Genomic DNA, 24,536 nt, shown 5'->3' on the forward strand with positions numbered 1-24,536 from the left:
AATGCTGCTCTGCGAGTACTTTACTACCACCTTAGACATACGCACGGTATCGATAAAACACCAGTGCTGCCTTATCTGCCAGGAGATATTCCGCAAGTTGTTGAGAATGACCGTTGTCGCATTTACTGGAACGTGCCATTCGCAACAACGCGGAAAATAGATCACAACAAACCTGATATTGTGCTCTTCGATAAAACCGCTCGTGACATTTATGTCATTGAGTTTTCAGCTCCTGCTGAGTATAACATCACGGTTAAAGAAGAGCACAAACACGAGATATATCAGGATCTCCTGTTTGAAATTGGCAAACTTTACCCCGGCTACCGTGTCAAACTTGTCGTCTTCATTGTTGGCGTCCTTGGAGGGATGAAACAGTCGTTTGTGTCTGCATTAGCTAGAATACCAACCTGTTCTGCGCAAGTTGAGTTTCTGGCATCGCGGATGCAAAAGGCTGTTATTCTCGGGTCCCTCCGTCTCCTAAGGCAAAGGAACTTGGCCTGCTGCGCATGCTGATCATCTTGTTGATGAAGCATCGCAGCAGTAACGATTTGGCGCTCAGGTGAGGCCCTCGGTAGAGTCGGACTACCGGGGATAACCCCCTGAGCATTTAACTTAAAAAGAAATAATAATAATAATAATAATAATAATAATAATAATAAAATAATAATCTTTATTTAGCTTTTGGCTATTATCAGTCATTTACAAATTTATCACAGATATTTTACAATCACAAATGATAAGTAAATTTTACAAATTTAAGGGTCAGTAATTATTTTTTATAAATTTTTTCAACTCTCTTCTAAAATAATTTAATCTATTTTCATTCCTTATATTATCTGGCAAGGTGTTATACCATTTGTAACCTTTATATGTTAGACATTTTTCAGCTGTGTGAGTCTTTGTATTTTTTATCAATATTTTAGAGCTAGATCTAGTATAATAATGATGAGTATCTTCCATTCTTATAATTTTTTCCGCTAAAGTTTTAGGTTTCCTATACAACGCTAATTTGTGTATAAAAATACAGGTGTTAAAAACAATTCTTTGTCTTATACTCATCCATCCTACTGTTTCAAGCATATCAATCACGCGAGTGTATTTGTTAACTCCTAATACGAGTCTCAACGCTCTATTTTGGACTTTTTGAAGTCTGTCCATATCACCCAATGAAAAATTCATCATCACACTACTACAGTAATCAATATAAGGAGCTATTATAGTTTTATAAATTAAATTTTTCGAATAATTACTAATTGAATTTCCCAGACGATACATAATATTTAGTTTTTTTGCCATTTTATTTATAGTTTCATTTGCATTGTCCTTGAAAGTCAGATTTTCATCAATTATGATACCTCAATATTTAATTTTTTGTACTTTAGCTATCTTATAATCATTGAGTCTAATATCACAACAATCTTTGACAAAATTATTTTTTTTATCATGGATTATCATGAAAACAGTTTTTTTAATATTGATCTTCATTTGATTTTTTAACAACCATTTATATAATATTGATAGACTCATATTCAACTTACTTTCAATAGCCTTCAGGTCATCACTCGCATAATAAATTTTAGTATCATCCGCAAAAAGTCTACATGTTACCCCCAAATTTCGTATTAAACTAATCATATCATTTACATAAATCAGAAAAAGCAGTGGACTAAGTTTAGAACCCTGGGGCACACCGTTCTCATTTCTTATTTCATCAGAAAATATATTTGCTAACTTGACTCTCTGTCTTCTATCACTTAAGTATGATTCAAACCATTTTAATATCACTCCTCCAATTCCTACTTTCCTAAGTTTCTCAATTAATACATTTCTATTAATTGTTTCAAATGCCCTAGCGAAATCAATAAACAATGTCCCAATAAACATACCTTTATCTAGATATTTACGCCAATCGATAAGAGAGGTCTGGATCGCTGTTTCACAAGAAAAATATTTTCTAAAGCCATATTGTTCATCATCTAATAAATTATTTGATTCTAAATATTCTTCAAGCCTATTTTTTACTACTTGCTCCAATATTTGTTCTAATATTGGCAGTGTATTGATAGGCCTGAAGTCTTCAATATTTTTACTATTTTTAATTTTTTGTAAAGGTGTAATTGTTGACAACTTCCAGACATAAGGCACAATACCAAGTCTTAAAGATTGATTCACAATATCTAGGATCATATATGGATCAGATTCCCATATTAATTTAACAAAATTAACATTAATATCTAATTTAGATCCTTTATTGTTATTTAGGTTTTTAATTATTGATTTCATTTCTGCATAGGAGACAGAGTCAAACTCATTTAGATTCACACTTATATTTTCGTCGTTTATGTTATTATTATTTATAATATTTCCATCAGCAGTCAAACTTTCATTCAAACCTTGCTCATCTGCAATAGTTTCGCTAATATCACATACAATAGTATTTATACTATTTACAAAATACTTATTTAATTCATTTACAATTTCATTTTTATCTTCTATCATACTATCATTAATCTTAATGTAATCAGTTATACTCGACTCAGACTTTTTGTCACCCATTATCTTTTTAATTTCTGACCACATTAAGCGTGAATTTTGTTTATTATTATCAATTTTATTTTCATAATATTTTTTTTTACTTAATCTCATATCATTAACCACTTCATTCCTTAATAATTTATACTTTATCAAGTCCTGACTAGATTTAGTATATTTAGCTCTATAGAATGCTGCATCTCTACTTTTTATTTTATTTATAATATCATTATTTATCCATGGCTTGCTATTCCAATTAGGATTTATTTTTATTTCTATTTTAGGTGCTGCTATCTCTATAGATTCATAAATTGCTAAATTTATACTGTTAACAAATGTATCAAAATTAACTTCATCAATTAAAATTGCATTATTTATTAAATTGATTTTATCTATTAAAATATTTTGAAATACGCTACTATCAAAGTTCTTAAAATCTCTACTTATTATTTTCTGTGGTTTTAATCGATTATTATTTTTATAATTATTTTTTACAATAATGATGTTATGGTCAGAAATTTTAGGTGTTTTCAAGACTTGTGACTCACATTTAAAATTACTAAATACTAAATCTATTAGAGTATCAGAATTCAACGTTGATCTTGTTGGTGACTTAATTTTTTGCTTAAGACCCAACAATGCCAAGTTGTTTACAATTTTTTTACTATAATAATTTTCTTTCATAATATCAATATTGAAATCTCTTACAATAATGAACTTATTTGTATCTACAATGTTTTTATTAATTAAAAAATCCCCAATATTTACACAAAAATTACTAATATTACTATTAGGAGAGCGATATAAATTACATATTAAGATTTTTTCTTTGGATTTCAACTGACAAATATTCACCCAAGTACCCTCACTAATTTTTTCATTATTAACTATTAAATTAAAATGAATACTTTTTTTTACATAAGTTATAACGCCTCCAGTCCTATTATTACACGTATTTGTTCGAATACTATTATAATTATTAATATCTATTTCATGATCTTGCACATCGTTATTGACATGCGTTTCATTTAAGCAAATAACGTCTGGTTTTACTTTTTCAATCCATTTCACTAAAATGTCTTTTTTACTCATCAGTCCATTTATATTTAGCGAAACTATTTTTAGTTGTTAATTATCATATGATGAACGAATGATCCTACTTGCCTCGTTGTTTAACATCTTAATATAAAATTTACATTTTATGTCTGTAGCTTCATGGTTCACATCCCAATCCGTCAAATTAAATTTATTTACCCAATTTATACAGTTGTTACATTTTTTCCAGTTATTTTGGCATTCCGACTCCTTATGTTGACCAGCGCATTTTCTGCAAACAATAGACCTCCTACACTTTGCTGCTTTATGGTTGTAACCCCAACAATTGAAACAACGATTAACATCGATGAAATTGTAAATTTTATAACTCATCCAACCTAGTTTTATTTTTCCAGTTTCCAGTAAGCTTTCGTGAATTTCGGGATGACATTCTAGTATCATAATAATAATAATAATAATAATAATAATAATAATAATAATAATAATAATAATAACAATGATGATGATGATGATGATGATGATGATGATGATGATGATTATTGTTATTATTATTATTAGTAATATTGAAAAAGTTGTATTACTTACATAATCCACATCATGGTTGTGCTCGACATCAAATTCAGTGACCTTGAGCGTCGAAGCACTAACAGCTTCAATCATGATCTTCACCGGGCAACAGGTTTTGACGCTTCTGAAAAAAACAAATAAAACAAAAATCATTAAAAATTGACCCAGCTCTTTTATCAAAAATTTTCTTTCCTCAAAAGTGATAATTTTTAATCCTAATCCTATCAAAAATTCCTATAGAATTAACTCACCTGCGACAAAAACCACATGGGAACCAATACAGTCAAGAGGATCCTATGCGGTTCTTGTCACATTTGAGTGGATTCTATAGGAATTTTTCAGATAAGGAACCTTACTTGTATCTACTCTCAGGTTGGACACGTGAAGGCCCACCCCTCTCGCATTGCAGCCAAATTTTTTTATACACTAAATCGCAGTTGTAACCTTTCAATTTCCCAATGGGTTCAGTCCGCTTTCTGTTGTAACTGCGTCCAGTTTCGACTTCAAACAATCGTTGTTTTTCCCGAAATTCTTTATAGGACGTAAATGTCGAATAAAGCTTAAAATAAGATGCCATTGTCACTTTTTTACAACTAACAATGACTTACTTTCTTCTCAGAGAGATCAAGACAAACAATGGCGTCAAGCGTTGTCGGTGAAGAGAGAAGAAGAACTACGGTTGTGTCGCATCGCACACATACGCATATGTGTTAGAATGAGTTTTAGCGCGAAACATTACCGTCGTCTCTAGGGAAACAATGTTATTTGGCATCTTCAAGTCATATACGCAACAAAATATTTTTGAATGATACAGAACGAACGATACGGCATGGAGGTTTTGGCGCGAATCAGATGGTATTTTTATAAATTTGAATTAAAATTTATAATTATGAATAATATACTCTAAAATAATTTGTACGAATTACGAAGATAACAATATAAAATTTTACCATTCCGAGTAAGAAATAACTCAAAGTGTACACCAATCGGTGTTTGAAAAAAAAAAAATGGTAGATAATAAGACTAGAGCTGCTTGTAAAATTAAATGTACATGTACGATTTAATTGATAGCCACCAATTGAAAAAAATGTACTAGGAAATAGACCAAAAACTTCAATTGAATTAAATGTACATGCACGAATTTATAAATATGTATTTGATCAATAGAAAATGGTAGATCATTAAAATAGAACCCTCTATAACATTATATGTACAAGTACAAATTAATAATAGCAATTGAGAATAGTCGATAATTAGACTAGTACTGTCTATTAAATTAAATGTACATGTACACAATAATTGATAGCTATTTAATTAATTGAAGATGGTAGATAATTAGAATAGAGCCGTCTATTGAATGAAATATACATACACGAATTTATTAACAACTATTTAATTAATTGAAATTTGTGGATAACAAGACTAGGACTGTCAATAAATTAAATGTACATTTACGAATTAATTTACAGCTATTTATTTATCTAAAAATGGTAGATAATTAAACAAGTGCCGTGTATTAAATTAAATGTGCATGTAGGAATTAGTTTATAGCTAATTACTCAATAGAAATTTGTAGATAATTAGACTAGAGTCGTCTGAGAAATTGAATGTACATGTACAAATTAAGTGTAGCTATTTGATCAATAGAAATTGGTGGATAATTGGACAAGAGCCGTCTATTAATTTAAATGTGCATGTAGGAAATAATTTATATCTATTTACTCAATAGAATTATGTAGATAATTAGACTAGAACCGTCGATTTAATTAAGCTTACAGGTACGACCCGATGAGAAAAGATTTTATACAATTATATATAGACCCCTCGTGGTTTTGCGAATGCCGTAAAAATGCCGTAAATTTTCGGCATTTATACACATGACGTAAATTTACCGTAATAATTTGGTAATAATATGGTTATATTGGCCAGTTTTTTTGCTGTACTTATTCTGTAGAGTTACCAGATTATTATAGTAAAATTACTATAAAAATACCGAACTTTTACCAAAAAACTGCCGTAAAAAAACTATAAAAATGCCGAACTTTTACCGAAAAAATGCTATATAAATACCGCAATAATGCGATAATTTTATAATAATAAAATCCCATTTTTTTGGTAATTATACCGTAGATATCCTGCGATTTTGCCAGATTTATCCTGATATAATGAAAAATTGTAAAAAATTTGGTTTTATTTTATATTTGCTTCTGCGGTTAAAATCATCGAAAATGTGCAAAGTGTAAAATTTTATATTTTATTCTATTAGTTCACACATTTCTTATTAAAAAAAAAGAATGTAAGTGAAAATAAGAATCCGGGAAAATTGAGGTTTTCAATTTTCTTAAGTTTGTTTGTATGGATATAAATACAATTAGTAACGACTTTCGAGTAAGCGATTTGGCATAATGGTTAACAGATCAGGCTTCAAATCAATAGGGCTCGGGATCGAGCCCACGAGTTGACGGTTTTTTTTTTTTTTTTTTTTTTTTTTTCATGACAGTTATTGTACATATAACTTTATAATAGTATATATAATTATATATAATTAAATAAAATTTTATATAATTTTTGTAAATATGCTGTATAATTACGGTTTTAATGCTGTTAAAATACCGTATTTTTTCTGTTTTATAACCGTAAATATTCTGAATTTTTTTCGTAAATTTTTGGTAGTAATGCGGCAAAAAAACTGGCCAAAATAACTTGAATAATACCATATTTATGCAGTATTTATACCGTCTAATTCCGGTATTATTTCGGTATTTCCAAAACCGCGAGGGACTATATATAATTGGATAGAAAAAATGGCCTGATCCAATTGTATACAATCGTACATAATTTTATCCAATTGTATACAATTATATACAATCGTATATAATTGTATATAATTCTGTACGATTGTATACAATTGGATCGGGTCACTTTCCATCCAATTTATATATAATTCTATACAATTTCATAAAATCTTTTTTATCGGGTTTTTATATAATTGTATATAATTTATGCATAAATTGATCTAATCGTATATAATTATTTAAAAGATTCAGAAAAATCAAATTTTTTAAATTTAAATACAAGAAGACTACAATAAGAGTATTTGTTTTAAATTTATATGAATTTATTGTTATTGAGAATAAAAATTTCTTATTAGTAGAAGATCCGAACTAAAATCGACCTTCACCGGGCTGATAATTCAATAAAGCTTATTTTATAATAAATTTAGTAGACTAAAAAATATATTAAAAATAGGTTGTCTGAAAAAATCCTGTACAGAGTATTTTTAATTATTTTTTGAAAAATGATGTTTTATAAAATTTTGCACCATCATGATAATGATATAAATTTTATCCTGACTTAAAGTATAAAACATATAGAATGTGCCAACGTTGGGTTGTCTATTATTTACCTCTAGAAACTACTGGGTTGCCAGGTGTAAACAGGTACATCGATGCCAGTTACCTTCACTCGTTATGATAATTTAAAAAATATTATACCAACACAAGCGCTGTTTTATTGCGAACACGTTGATATAGGGTTGTCTGCAAAAAATTTGGTCCTAATAGCGGTTGGCGAATTTTAAAGATTTCAATTTTAACGCGTGTGGACATGAGTGACAGAGACCCGAGGTAAGTATACTGTGGAATAATAGAGGATGCAACATTTCAGTCGTGTCTGATAGGACCCTGAAAGTGCACATGCTCGGCACGTAAGCTATGGAGGGGTTAAGGTACTTCTCCTACTTACATCCAACACTACTGAAATGTTGTGTCTTTTATTATAACACAGTATACTTACCTCGGATCTCTCTGTCACTCATGTCCACACGCGTTAAAATTGAAATCTTTAAAATTCGCCAACCGCTATTAGGACCAAATTTTTTGCAGACAACCCTATATCAACGTGTTCGCAATAAAACAGCGCTTGTGTTGGTATAATATTTTTTAAATTATCATAACGAGCGAAGGTAACTGGCATCGATGTACCTGTTTACACCTGGCAACCCAGTAGTTTCTAGAGGTAAATAATAGACAACCCAACGTTGGCACATTCTATATGTTTTATACTTTAAGTCAGGATAAAATTTATATCATTATCATGATGGTGCAAAATTTTATAAAACATCATTTTTCAAAAAATAATTAAAAATACTCTGTACAGGATTTTTTCAGACAACCTATTTTTAATATATTTTTTATTCTACTAAATTTATTATAGAATAAGTTTTATTGAATTATTAGCCCAGTGAAGGTCGATTTTAGTTCGGATCTTAGACTATATCAGATACATATTAATGAAACTTATAACAGAGGTAACTAGACATTTAGCTTAACTTCAATATAATATTAATTTTTTGTTTAGTATTATCTTATAGTTATTAAGTATCACATACTAGTTCTTAATTTAATGAATGCAATGCAATATTTAGTTTCATTTTTATTCAATGAATTAAATAGTCGTTATTTTGCCTCACATAATTAGATAATTGTCTCCTATATTATATTATTATAATTACTAATTAAACAATTAAGTATGTAATACTTTTTATTGCATGTAATACTTATTTTATTGCTATGCAGTATGAAAATTGAGATCAAACAAACTATATGCTAAATCCAAATAAAAACAAATACTTTAAGTTATATTTCTGAGAAATTTTCCAGACGTAAAAAATATAATCACTAATATTTAAACAGATATGACTATTGAAAGAAAAATAATAAAATATGAAAACGATGGTTTTTAACAATGTCTTAAACATCAATAGACTCAGGCACTCTTATCAGTATTTTTTTTGATTTGTCTCTTCTTTTCTCCTACCCATAGGGACATGGCTCTACGCATTTTTGCGGGACTTGCTTTTTGCCATTCTTTTGTAGACGCATAATCTTCGCAAAATTCTGTAATGCAAATTAAAATATATTATCAATTGTACCGTAATACATGACACATTACTTTTTTTATTAAAAATTTCTCGTTTTATTAACTTCATCAAAGAGCATCAGTAATTAAAAAACTACTTAACTAGTAACATTAATTATCTTTTTTCCAACAATTTTGTCAAAAATTAAAATATTTTAAATAAAATTGATTACACACAAAAAAAAAAAATTCTCGACTGAAGGTAAATATTCTTGATTCAAGACAATTTTTTTGGAGACCTAAATTTTCTCAGATAAAGTAGAAATCTTCTCCAACCAAGACGAATTCTCTTGGCTTGTTATGTCCGATTTCGTAATTTTTCAAATTCATGTTGAACACACCCAATATCCCAAAGGAATAAATATTCCATTTTCTCAAAAGAGAAATTAAGATGGGTTAATCGAGCGGTACAAAACACCGCACCAGATTTCTTTCTTTTCCTGTCCCTCATTCTCTTATTCTTCCAAGCTCCCCACCTAGTTCTTGCAATGGTCATCCTAATGCGTGGTAACACCCACAATTAGCACTGACTTAAATTAAGTTCCGTCAACGGGACATCTCATACTTTGTAAGACGTTGAAAATTCCCCCTCCCTAAACTCGGACCCCCATGGTTGCAACGTAGAAATTTTTCAAGAGCAAAGCACCTACCGAGCACCGGCTTGCTTTTCGGTTATCAGCTGAATTACCCCTCAGCAAAGAGTCGCAAATTAGGTACAGCAGTATCCTCTAAACCTCAATTATTACAAAAATAAAATAAAACCGACCACGTCGCTTTTATGATAAAAAGAAAATATATAAAAAAAAAGTTAAACAGTGAAAAGTACATCAATATATTTAAAATAGATAAATCTATATATTCGTATCCATGCACCCGAGTGCCAGTTATAATAAATAAATAAATCTCAAAAATTCGTATCGCGAAGAAAATTTAATACCAAGTAAAGAAAAATTTGATAAAAATAAAAGTGCTGTTGGTTGTGGGTGTTTAATTAAGTGTGTGTTCACGGTCGTGATCGTAATTATATTCATACAATTAAATTAATAAAATTCAAAGCTATATTGATCATTATAATAAAAAAAAAACACTGTGTTTGCGAAAGGGTTACAAATAACCCAAGGGTTTATCTCTGTAATATTAAAAATTCAAATAAAAAAAAAAAGGTGAACAAATGGTTAAGAATCGAAGGAAATCATGTCAGAGAGTATCATCTCTATTTTCCATAAATAAAAATGAAAAATTTTGTATTTGTGTAACAGTTACAGTTGAGATATATATATAAATATATAATAAACGAACAGTGTTAATAACCATAGTGTATCATTCATAAAATAAGTTAAATAATAAGCAATCCCACGAGCCCTCATTCTAAGATCAAAAGGGGTAGGAGAGAACGATCATCCAGTTCAAGGGTCCAGAAGGAGGTAGCAGTCTCCAGGAAAAATAAAGATATTTTTCATATACATACATAACAGCAAAAAGGTAAGAAAGTCTTAATTGTCCTCCCTACCCTTCTGTATTCAGATATATATATATATATATATTGATAACTCTGTTTCATTAAACCAAAAATCTGAGAGAAATTCCACATCGAAACGTATCCCAAAAATTAAAATAATTAAGGCTTGATATAAAAAAAAAAAAATTCGAGCCGAAAATTGCATTGGTTGGTCCGAACGCCTAACCCACGCAACCCATATTAATTAAATAAAAGTCGGACATAACAGGCTCAAGAAAATCTCGAGTTGGTTCCCGAAAACGTTTGTCCTTCAAAAATATTTTCTTGACTCAAGATATCTGTTTTTTCTGTGTATTTTTCTTAGTTTAATGAATTTGTACGTATAAATATTTTTATCGAAATTCTTATAATAATGATTTAATGTAGTATCAATTCTAAAAATAATAAAAATATAATCATTTACCTATAACGGCTTTTTAGCATCTCGATCCAAAGCTTCAAATTTATCAGATTGTCTTTCTGTTCCTTGGGCATGAGGGGGTCGCCCACTGTATGTAGATTTAAGAATCGCAGTCGGTTTGAAAACGCCATCCATTATGCGACGTAAAAATGATGTTGCAGAATTTCGGCTGTTATCTACAGCGTCATGAAAAGCATTCTTGGTACAATAAATACCATTTTTTAGATGCATCATCTTAAAAAAAAAAAAAAAAGTGAACAATATTAATTAATTTAAATGATTAAATTAATATCACAAAGTAAATAATATTATTTCCTACCGGTTCACCATAATTTTTTCCATATAACTGAGGGTTACAAGCAGATGAACCATCAGGTTCTTTAATTTTTTGAGATTCATCATCACTAGAAGAGTTTTTTTCTCTCTTTTCATCATCACGGTCATTTTGAATACTATCATCACTGTCTGAATTATCCTCAAATCTTGGCGGAATTTTTCTTGATTTCAGTTTTGAATCTGTACCTAAATAGAGAAGTATCCAAGTTTTATTTAAATATTTTACTACGAATTAAAAATAAATACATATATTGAATTCTATCATAAACACAAAAAAAATTCATCAATAAATAATTCCGAGAAGTTTTACCAGAATCCAGAAGCTTTTTTTATTCGGAAATTATTTTTTTTAATTCCTCTATAGTTGGACTCCTTGATTCATCATCAGATTCCGATATTAGAGACTTTGATTCTTTTCTTGAACTTATCGGGGTTTCGTAGATTAAATTTTTGACTTGTTGCTTCATGTTTCTTGTTGGTATATCACCATCCGCTTTATTACTTGAAACCTAATTCATTAAGAAGTACATTATTTTACCTTTTTTTTTGTTTGAAGTAGAGAAACTATATTTTCATCTTTAGTAAATGACCAACTCTTTTTGGGTTTTCTTAATCTTTTTTCAGGAAGTGGTGACTCATTTTCTGTGTCAAGCTTCTCTCGCTTTTTAGCCAATTTTTTAGCTAATTCTTTTAACTTAGCACCGTCATCTGAAATATTTAATAGACAAAATCAGAAATTTGATACAATAGAGCTTACATATGTCGAGTAATTACATGAAAAAAAGTTATCTAATAATTTTCCAAATTTTTTTTAGCAGACAAAAAAATTTTAGAAAAACTTGAGGATAAAGTTTCATATGTAAAAATTTTGAAAAACTATTGTACTAATTTTTTTGTTGAATAAAATGAAAAAATTATTAGATGTTAGCTGATTTTAATGTTATGCAGGGTTATGGGTCTTTACTTTTATACATGATAAATATCAATACCGGTATAAAAATATAACGATAGCTACACCACTTGATTTAATTGAAACAATTAGAAATTAATAAAAATTGTTTTTCTTACCTGAACTATCTACAATCGTTCCTAAGTATTTTTCACTCTTCCAATAAAAATTGACGCTACTATTTACTGTAGGAGGGTTATCATTGTCAAGCACAACCTCATAGTCCTCGACGGTACAATATGAATTATCACTAGTACACTTAATTAAATAGAACATTTTAATAAAATTCTATTTTATTTTTTAGCTACTTTATAAATGAGCTCTCTATTGAACGACAATACTTTACAACTTATTAAAGTTTTTTTATTATTTTTCAAAATACACTTATTCACGCTGCTAACATGCAATAAAATATCACGTGATTCTCTATTGCGTATGTAGTTGTGTTTTTATTTTGTATGTTTATATATATAAGTAAATGTTTTTATTAAAAAATTTAGCGCGTTTATAACTATTACATACCTATGTTTTAATTGCTAAGATCACGGACTCATATTCATTTAATAATATTATTAAACTATTAAACTATTTATAAATAAACTATAAATTTTTATTTATTTGAAAAAATTATTTAAAAAATGTCATCTGACGATGAAATACAAAACGTTCCACCGATTAAAAAAAAAACAAAATTCAAATTGTATAAAAATAATCCTGATACACCGGTAAGTAGAAAACTTAGTTGTTTTTAAATAAATCTTGTCAAATTATTTATTTTAAGAAGTCATCGATATAACAAATAACAGCAGTTTGATAGTCTATTTATATTCTTTTAAAAATAAAGTATATACTTTGAGACAAAGAAGTTAATGAATAATAAGCAAATTCAAATTTTTACAAACATGTTCTGTACACTGTAAAAAAAGATTCCTGACGTCAAACCAGATTCGTTTGGCTCAAGTACTCCGTGCGTTTGGATACAGCCAAGCGCGTCAAGCGATTGAGTCTACCGCCCTCTACGTCTGACAGTATATTTTGCTTCAACTGAGAGTTTCTTGAGGGAAGGTACCAAGTCGTTTGAACTAACTCTATAGTATTTGATATAACTCAATAACTTTTTTCACTTAAAAAAATATAGAAATTAGTTCAAGTCTTTGATGCTGTTGATACAATAGAGATTTTTGTTTTATCTAAAATAATTAAAAATTTCACTCAAAGTAAATTGTGAGGTGATTGAAGGTATGAATTTTCAGTTAAGTCAAAAGTTTATTAAAGCAAATGAATTTTAGTGTTGAAAGTAATATATTTGTAGGTTCGTTGAAACTGTCCTTGCAATTGATTCAATAAAAAATCGAATTGTTTCAAGTTGCTGTATTGCATTGATCCAAAAAAACAGTAATCTGCATCAAGTAAATATTGCCTTTAATTATTTTATCAATAATTAATTTTTAAAAAAATTTTTTTTCTTACGTATTTTTTTATTTTTGATTTTATTGTTATTATTATTATTATTATTATTACTATTAGTATTATTATTATTTTTTTTTTATTAAGTATTGGGACAATGACATTATATTATTATTATTATTATTATATTATATACATTACACTTTACAAATAATTCTGACATATCCCGGGAAAAAATGATCAGGCCTGAAATTAGACCTGATCATGCCTGTTCATGTATGATCAGGCCTGATCATACCTGTCCATGCCTGTTCATGTCTGAGGCGTTAAATACACTCAGGCCTGTTCATGGCTGTTCATGTCTGTTCATGCCTGACCATGTCTGTTCATGTCTGAAGCGTTATATGCGTTCAGGCCTGATCATACCTGTCCATGCCTGTCCATGTCTGTTCATGCATGTTCATGTCTGTTCATGTCTGAAATGTTAAATACAGTCAGGCCTGATCATACGTGTCCATGGCTGTTCATGGCTGTTCATGGCGGAAGCATTAAATACAGTCAGGTCTGATCATGCCTGATCATGTCTGTTCATGGCTGTTCATGGTTGTTCATGTCTGAAGCGTTAACTACGCTCAGGACTGATCATACCTGCCCATACCTGGTCATGTCTGAAGCGTTGAATAAGCTCAGGCCTGTTCATGCCTGGTTATGTCTGTTCATGTCTGTTCATAGATATAAAATTTTTTTGACCAAGAATCTATCACGTATAACCCAGGAAAAAAGGATCAGACCTGATCAGACATGAACAGGCATGAACAGGCATGAGTCTTAAGACTTTCAGTACTTGAAGTTCGTACGAGACCTATTTTTCAACTCAATCTCATAGGTCGACAGTTAACGAGGCGAACTTTCAAGCGCAAGGTCCACGGTTCGAATCCTAGACACTCCCATATTTTTTATTTTTTTTTCATTTTTATAGAAATAATTATATATAATTGTATATAGTAATGCATAATTATATATAATTATATAGGACCATTTTTTATATATAATTGTTTTACCAGAATGGGCATGAACAGGCATGAACAGACCTGATCAGGCCTGGTCAGGCATGGCCATTTTTCATGTCTGATCAGGCCTGAAGACTCATGCCTGCTCATGTCTGATCAGGCCTGAACATTTTTTCCCGGGTACTCAGTTTTTAGTGAAAAATTATATAATCGTAGAGAATTGGAACCCGGAGGAATCGAACCCAGCACCTTACGCGCGAGAGTCAGGCGCTTTACCGCTACGCTACAGGACCAGTAGGAAAGTTTGAGTTTAGTTGTGCTTGTAGTACTTTGTTCTCATATTGAATGGATATATACAGTCAATTGCTGACACATTGATCTAAACGTGATAAATATGTGACTCTTTTTATAAATAAATTTTTTTATTTAACCGATAATATAAAGACTTTCATTCAATTATAGTTCGATATTTTGTAACGAATACATTTATATTCTTGTCGAATATTTTTCAGTTTTAATGTGAGTGCGTCAAATTATTCCGACAACCTCGTTGGATTCTCTCTCCAAGAAACTCGTCGGTTGACACGACACGTTCGGTATTATAGGAAACTACTTTTGTTTCATTGAAACATGTGAAGTTGTCAAACTCAACGTTTCAAGAGTTTCAGTTAAATTTCTAAAAATTGAAAAGTTTGCTTCAACGATTTTGTATTTTTAAATCAAGTACATCCAAACTTTAATTAAAATATATTTTACTATTCGTTCAAATGTTAATTTAATTACGGTCAAACTTAAAAACTTTAATATAAACGCTTAATCAATTTCTAATAATCGAGTAGAGATTTTTGTTCAATAAAAATGATTTTCTTGAGACAAACTAGTTTTCGTTAGTTCAAACGAATTTGGTTTCACTGAAGAGGAAATTTGTCAAACTCTTAGGGAGTTTGATGTCAGTACCTTATTTTTTACAGTGTACAAAATTTTGTAGTATATAAACATAGTAAACAAGAAAAATAGTCTCATATCAATATGATAATATTTTAATTAAATTGAATTATAATTTTATATCATATAAAGTATGAGCAAATAAAAGTATGAGCTAACAACATTTTTATTTTATAAATGTACCAAAAAATTTAGCGTAGTGAAAAACATTTATATGAAAAATATTGTATTAGTACTTTATGTATGAACCTTTTCAAGTAAATAGAATAAATTACTATGTTAGATAGATTATTTGGATGAATTACTTCTTATTTAATTTTAGAAAGCTGTGTGTAACTAATAAGTGTTCTGTTATAGGTTCCACTAAGAACTTTAAATCGATGGGCTACGAAGAAATCTGACTACTCTGCTTGCAATGATGCACGATGTAATGATAGTTCTGATACACAAAGTGATGATAGTTCTGATACACAAAGTGATGATAGTTCTGATACACAAAGTGATGATAGTTCTGATACACAAAGTGATGATAGTAGTGATCAAGAAAGTGTTAATGACTATCATACTGGTTCAAGTGATGAGGATGTCATCGGCATTGAAGATCACGAAACAATTGATAATAATGGCAACAATGAGTATGCAGCAAATACTTTATTGTATGAAAATAGCGATATCACAGTAGATGAAGCTGTTTTTAATTTATTAGATTATTATATAAAACATCAACTCTCTAATTCTGCGCTAGAAGATGCATTGAAAATTCAACTAGCAGCTCTTCCTCGTAATAATCGGTTACCAAAGACTTTATTTAAATTATTTCAATATGTTGAAAAAATTACATTGTCACGTAACCATTCAAATTAATTAATAATTAATTAGAAATAAGTAATAGTATTTAAGTTTAAATTTGAATGGTTACGCGGGCATTTCGTTGCCACGCCGGTGAGACAGCGTTTGCTCGCGCATGCGCGCGGTATGACTGAGAGCACGTGTGTGCGAAAATTTTAAATTTTAATTTAAAAATAACTACACTTATTATTTATTATTTATAAGCGAATATTTATGATTTGGCGTTATTCAGAGGACATAATGTGTGGTCACATTATGGCCCAATTATTATTTTTATTTTATTTCGAATTAATTGCATATCCAGGTATTGTGGAAATGAAAATAGTCACCATAGAGGAGGGGAAAAATCGATATTTTCCCCTGCAATATCGACGGATAACATGCGGTTCTAATTAATTATTATTTAATTATATATAAATTATATGATTATTATTTTGGTAGAAATAAATACTAAATATATGTATTTAATTTATTATGTATCATTCAGGTGGGGTAAAATTGTCTTTATAATTTATTTAATTAATTTAAAGGCCCGGGGCTAGGTAACAATGATAATGATAATTAAGGGCGATTGTTGCGCCACGTGGGTGGCCAACAAGTGGCCGGCCCATTAAGTACTCAGAAAGGTACGGAGAGTACAACTGAGTAGACGCTGTCTTACGTTGTCAATACGTTTTTGATTGATTAATTAATTTTGGTTGTTATTTGTGGTCACGTTTGTAAAGTTGTTTATATCAATTCACCGGGTGATTGAGTTCCGGAACGAGGTGCTGATTAATTTGGGAGATAATCGAGTAAGTACTCTTGTATTCCCCTTTAATGCATTGTTACCTGTAACCTCCCCGGGGATTGTTGGAATTCGCGAGTCGAATAATTCGACGGATTTTGTGTTTAAATACCCCTGAATGATACATTATCATTTATAAAAGCATTAAGGGTGATAAAATAATTATATTTTATTTAATTTATGATTTAATATTGGAAATTGCGCGTTTGTGGTAATTCGATATATCGATATATCGAAAGTTACCTATATCTATACATATAGATATAGCTATACACCGGCTAAGGAAAAATTCCTGAGCCGATGACGTAGTAATTCGGAAGAAAAATTCCTGAGCCAATAATAATAATTATAAAGTCGAGTTATTATTATTATTTATATTATAATTTATTATATTTTATTATTATTATTATTTAATTAATTAACCCCGAATTATTATTTATATTTATTTTCTTTTTGTATACCCCAGTGGTCAAGCAATTTATGTTATATTTTTGATTATTTATAATTATAGAAAGAGCGATAATTATTTATTTTACATAATTTACGTTATAATTTTTGGAAATTCGGTGTTTGAGAGTGAGTGTGCACCGTATCTTTCTCCCCCTGTAAGGTGTAAAGGGGTAACCCAAAGTGGTGATAAATATTTTATTTATATTAATTAATCTTGATGGATTGCTATTTATTTAAGTGAATTATTGGTATTTATTTATGTTTTATTATTAATTTGAATATTGGGTTTAAATTCAGAATTTCTTTTGCATTATATAGATTCAGCCCCCAGGGGTAGTAAAGATTATAATTTGTAATCAGTGAAATATTGTATCAAAGAATTTTGATAATTTTTATAAATAATCGTATCCAACAATTCTCGGGGAAATACTTTATATTTATTTTCCTGGGTCTTTTCCTGCTATATCTAATTTCATTTATTATTTAAATATTTTCAACTGTGTATATTATTTTCTTTTCTTGATTATTTCTTTTTTTTTTTTTTTATTATTTCTTTCGATTGAATCCGCCTTGTTACTGGCTGAACTCGCTCGGATTTTCCCTCGCAAATTTCCCCCTGATAAAAATTTTGTCCGTTTTTGAGAAACGGTCTGGCGCCTACGTGCACTAACCCAGCCTGAGGGGCTGGTCCAGGCACACCCTATTTTTATTTTTTTTGCAACTTAATAACACTATTATTTATTTATAAAATTTAAAATTTAATTGAAGTGACATTTATCAACGTTTTATTTTTCCGGACTTTGAGTTTATTAAATTTAATTTAATTTCTTTTTTTGATTTACACGTGGGTGACCGCATACAGTACTGGGATAATTTGCGTCTCCGTCGCAAAATTTAAACTAGTATTTGTTATAACATCTCATCTAGAGGTTACAAAACATTTTTATTGTAGAAATTGCTTACTATTGATGACTGATGACGATCAAGATATAGTAGAGTGTGTTTCTTGTCTTCCAAATAAAAGTGATTGCAATTTCTTTTTTGAATTTGATATTGAACTTCAATTAAAATATTTCTTCGAAAATTATAATCTTGCGAGTAAATTATCCGTAGTTTTAGCGCGTGATAAGAATACAATAAGTGATATAACTGATGGCTCCGAATACAAAAGAGTAAATTCGCGAGAAAACAGGCAACAATATGATTTGACATTAATATTAAATACAGATGGGCTATCTTTAGTTAAAAGTTGAACCAGTCATTGTTGGCCGCTAATGTACACCATAGCAGAGCTTCCAGAGCAAATAAGAGAATCATTTATAGTTATTTTAGGCTTGTGGTATGATAGTAAGACGAAGCCTAATATGAATACTTTTCTTCAGCCATTTTGTGTCAAATTAAAACATCTTTATCATCATGGTTTTAATTGGATACATCCTCAGTCGAAAAAAAATTTTAATTCGAGAATTATTGCTCCTCTTGTTATCGCTGATGCTCCTGCTAGAGCTAATCTTCAAAATATACTTTCTTTTCAAGGTACTTTTGGTTGCAATATTTGTGAGATTATGACAAAAAAATCTAAAACAATTGTCGGTAAAAAAACGATTCGCATCTATCCATTTGAAAAAGATCCATCAAAATTAAGAACAAGTAAACGCATGGAAGCTCAAGCAAAATTGCAAGAAGTTTCTTTACAAAAGCACATTAAAGGTGTTAAAGGATATTCAGTATTATCAATTTTACCAGCAATTGATCTTGGGTCCTGCGTTTTCCCAGAATGTATGCATTCAGTGCTTCTTGGGGTAGTGAAACAGTTCATTAATTTGTGGTTAAATAAGCCAGGTCTTTAGAATATAAAAAAAAAAACAGTGATCAAATTAATAAATTTCTATTAAACATTCGTCTTCCTCAGTCGTTCAATCGATTACCCAGATAATTAACACAATTTAAGAAATATAAAGCTTCAGAATTTTATAATTTTATATTATTTTATTCTTTACCGACTTTAATGGATTATTTGAAAAATTGTTGGATTTGTTTGTAGAAGAAGCTTCTCCACTATATGGAGACAGAGTCATGACATACAATTTGCACCAGCTACGACACCTTGGTCTTTGTGTGAGACGATGGGGCCCATTGAGATCAATATCAGCTTTTCCATGGGAAAACAAAAACGGATACATTGCCAATAGTGTTCATGGCAACAAAAATATGGGCCAGGAAATAGTAAATAAATTAAAAATTACTCAAAGAATTCAGATCCTAAAGAGTAACATTGCTCAGAACAATTTGGCTGCTGAAGTTCATAGGCAAAGAAATTACAAACTCTTAGGAAAAGCTATCGGAGTTGAAATGCAAGATGATGAACGTCAATTAATTACATCTGAGGGATTTAATTATCAAAGTTTAAAAATCTATTCTAGGGCAAGAATAAATAATGAAATTTATACGTCAACTTTATACAAAGTAACTAAAACTAACAGTTATACAGTAAAAGCATTATCTAATTGTGGTCGATGTATTGATGGATCAGTAAGATTTTTTTTTGAGAGACAAAGACGATTGTACTTCATGATTAGATGTTTGCATGTTGAACATAATAAGATGATGACTCATTTAAAGACTAAATCAACGGTAAAACATATAATACCTGTTACTGAGTCTACGACATACTTTCTTGTTGGGCTGGAAAATTTGAAATATATTTGTTATCTTGTACGAGTAGGTAACTATATTTGTAAAAAACCTGACGACGTAAGAAAGGTTTGGTAAACATCGAATAAATAATAATAAATTAATCTATCACAACTATTATTGATTATTTTATCCTTATAATGTATAATACTACAATAGAATTTAAGTTGAAAAGTCAGAATTTATATCAATATTATATGTAATAGACACGTACATTGAAATCGACAATCTTTCCCTGCAATTTAACAACATGAAATTATACACAATTCTATATAATTGTATACAAATATATACATTTGTATATAATCAAACACTGCATTTGTATAGATTATATATAATTATATACGATTCTATATAATTGTATACAAATATATACATTTGTATACAATCACATACTGTTTTTGTACAGATTGTATATAATTATATACAATTCTATATAATTGTATACAATTATATACATTTGTATATAATGACATACTGTATTCGTATAAATTATATATAATTATATACAATTCTATATAATTGTATACAAATATATACATTTGTCTATAATTTTATTATTCCTTTTTGCATTTTTATATAGGCATTTTATATAATTATATACGATTGTATATAATTATATAAAAATTTTATTTAATTATATATCACCACTATCCAATTGTATGTAATTCATATATAACTGTATACAATTATATAAAATCTTTTTTCATCGGGGAATTCATTAATGGCTGATAAATCAATTAAAAATGGTGGATAATTAGGCCAGAGCCGTCTATCAAGTCCGACGTACATGTACGAATTAATTGGTGTCTATTTTGTCAATTAGAAAAGGTAGATAATTAGACTAGAATCGTCTGAGAAATTGAATGTACATGTACAAATTAAGTAATAGCTATTTAAACAATAGAAACTGGTGAATAATTAGACATGAACCGTCTATCAAATTAAATGAGCATCAAGGAATTAAGTAATAGCTATTTAATCAATCGAAATTGGTGGATAATGAGACAAGAGCCTTCTGTTAAATTAAATGTGCATGTGATAATTAGTTTATAGCTAGATATTCAATAGAAATTTGTAGATAACTACAGGGAAAAAAAACTGTTGCTGGTCTTGTGGCAGCAACAGGACTTAGTCCTGTTGCGGCGACAGGAAAGTCCTGTTGCAGCCACAGGAATATTCCTGTTGCATCCACAGGAATAGTGTTGAATTCATAATGAGTATAATATATAAATTTAATTATATATATCAATAGAGGAAGAGGGAGGCGAGGCAAAATGGATCACTGAGGCAAAATGGGACACTGGGGCAAAATGGTCCCCCCAAAATTTTTAACATGTCAAGTGTTTGGGGCGGGGAAGGGGGCAACATGGGTAACTGAGGCAAAATGGGCCACTGAGGCAAAATGGACCCCCCAAAAATTTTTAAAATGTAAGTTCTTCAGTTTGCTTTACTTTGTTTTTCGTTCTGCTGAGTTTTTAGTGTTATCTTGCTGTGTCATTCAATTGATAATGGTAGATAATTGGACTAGGGCCGTCTATTAAGTCACACGTACATGCACGGATTAATTGATAGCTAAATAATCAATTAGTAATGGTGGATAATTAGGCTACCCTGATTAAGAAAAATGATCTAATCCATGCTAAATATATACTTATGTATTCGTCGATTCAAATTATTTTTAATCATTTCAAATTTTTTTAAATCATTCCAAATCATTTTTCTTAACCAAGACAGCGCTCGTTAAACAAGATGTACATGTACGAATTAATTGATGGCTAATAAATCAATTAATAATGTTAAATAATTGGAATAGGGCCGTCTATTAAATCACATGTATATGCACGGATTAATTAATAGCTAATGAATCAATGAATAATGGTGGATAATTAGGCTACCCTGATTAAGACAAATGATTTAATCCATGTTAAATGTATACCGATTAGGGTGCTTCGTTTCCGGCGAAAGTATTTTTTTCGTTGCTCATCAAGCAAAATATTGTTTTTTATGCTGAAACAAAAATTTCTGCCAAGTTTGAGCTCTTAATTCCAATTTGAAGTACATTCCATTTGATTTCAAAGATTTCCCATTTAAAATACATGTAAATTAAATTACTTTTTTTTTAACTTTCTAATACTCAGCTGCATTTTATGATATCGACGCGGTTTTAGTCGCAAATTGTAGGGCATTTGATGTTCTTCAAAAGTGCTCATAGTTACTTAACTGTAATTCCAGCTGTTTTACTAGTGTCCGTTGCGGAAGTTATTTTTCCTATGAAATTGACCTTTATTGGCTTGCGGAGCGTAAACCAATGAAACTACACTAAAAATGCTAATAGAAATTTTATAGAGAATTTTATTCCCTTCAAAAAAAGTCCTATGAGTCAAGTCGCTAAAGTCCATAGTTTCCGAGTTATAGTAATTTTAATAATTTGAAAAATAAAATATTTAAAAAAAACAATTACAATTGATATTTTATTTTTCAAATTATTAAAATTACTATAACTCGGAAACTATGGACTTTAGCGACTTGACTTATAGGACTTTTTTTGAAGGGAATAAAATTCTCTATAAAATTTTTATTAGCATTTTTAGTGTAGTTTCATTGGTTCACGCTCCGCAAGCCAATAAAGGTCAATTTCATAGGAAAAATAACTTCCGCAACGGACACTAGTAAAACAGCTGGAATTACAGTTAAGTGACTATGAGCACTTTTGAAGAACATCAAATGCCCTATAATTTGCGACTAAAACCGCGTCGATATCATAAAATGCAGCTGAGTATTAGAAAGTTAAAAAAAAAATAATTTAATTTACATGTATTTTAAATGGGAAATCTTTGAAATCAAATGAAATGTACTTGAAATTGGAATTAAGAGCTCAAACTTGGCAGGAATTTTTGTTTCATCATAAAAAACAATATTTTGCTTGATGAGCACCGAGAAAAATTCTTTCGCCAGAAACGAAGCACCCTAATACCGATATATTCGTCGATTCAAATTTTTTTAAATCATTTCAAATTATTTTTCTCAACCAAGGCAGCGCTCTTTAAATAAGATGTACATGTACGAGTTCATTGATGGCTAATAAATCAATTAAAAATGGTCGATAATCATATTACAGCCATCTATTCAATTAAATGTACATGTACAAATTGATTGATAGAAAATTAATCAATAGAATATTGTGGATAATTACCCGGGAAAAAATGATCAGACCTGATCAGACATGAACAGGCATGAGTCATCAGGCCTGATCAGACATGAAAAATGACCATGCCTGACCAGGCATGTTCAGGTCTGATCAGGTATGTTCATGTCTGTTCATGCCCATCCAGGTAAAAAATTATATATAAAAAATGGCCCTATATAATTATATATAATTATGTATAACTATATTCAATTATACATGTATATAATTATTGCTATAAAAATAAAAAAAATAAAAATTTCGGGCGTGTGCAGGATTTGAACCGTAGACCTTGCGCTCGAAAGTGTAACTCGCTACCCACTGACCTAAGAGATTTAGTTGAAAAGTAAGTTTCGTATGAACTTCAAGTAATAAAAATCTTATACGTGATAGATTCTTGGTCAACAAAATTTTAGCTCTATGAGCAGACATGAACAGCCATGAACAGACATGAACAGCCATGAACAGCCATGAACAGACATGAACATATATGACCAGGCATGAACAGGCATGGACAGGTATGATCAGGCCTGAGCGTATTTAACGCTTCAGACATGAACAGGCATGAACAGACATGACCAGGCATGGACAGGTATGATCAGACCGGACTGTATTTAACGCTTCAGACATGAACAGGCATGAACAGGCATGATCAGGCCTGAGTGTATTCAACGCTTCAGACATGAACAGACATGAACAGGCATGGACAGGTATGATCAGGCCTGATCATGTCTAATTTCAGGCCTAATCATACATGAACAGGCATGATCAGGTCTAATTTCAGGCCTGATCATACATGAACAGGCATGGTCAGGTCTAATCATTTTTTCCTGGGTAGACTAGACCTATCTATTAGGGCAAATTTACACCCACGATCAATTAATAGCTAATAAATCAATCAAAAATGGTGGATAATTAGACTAGAGCC

General features: G+C 30.0%; 1 long non-coding RNA gene across 2 annotated transcripts; it reads left to right on the forward strand.

Moving 5' to 3' along the window:
* Positions 1-8,044: 8,044 nt before the first annotated feature.
* Positions 8,045-20,500, forward strand: LOC130678441 (uncharacterized). Of its 2 annotated transcripts, XR_008991826.1 has the most exons (4): positions 13,286-13,518; positions 13,592-13,688; positions 15,999-17,284; positions 19,772-20,500. It is a non-coding gene; the product is annotated as an uncharacterized LOC130678441 (long non-coding RNA). The 2 variants fall into 2 exon arrangements; XR_008991825.1 differs by lacking the exons at positions 13,286-13,518; positions 13,592-13,688 and adding an exon at positions 8,045-8,172.
* Positions 20,501-24,536: the final 4,036 nt, after the last annotated feature.

The sequence above is a fragment of the Microplitis mediator genome, chromosome 2 (assembly GCF_029852145.1).
Source record: "Microplitis mediator isolate UGA2020A chromosome 2, iyMicMedi2.1, whole genome shotgun sequence".
Lineage (NCBI taxonomy): Eukaryota > Metazoa > Arthropoda > Insecta > Hymenoptera > Braconidae > Microplitis > Microplitis mediator.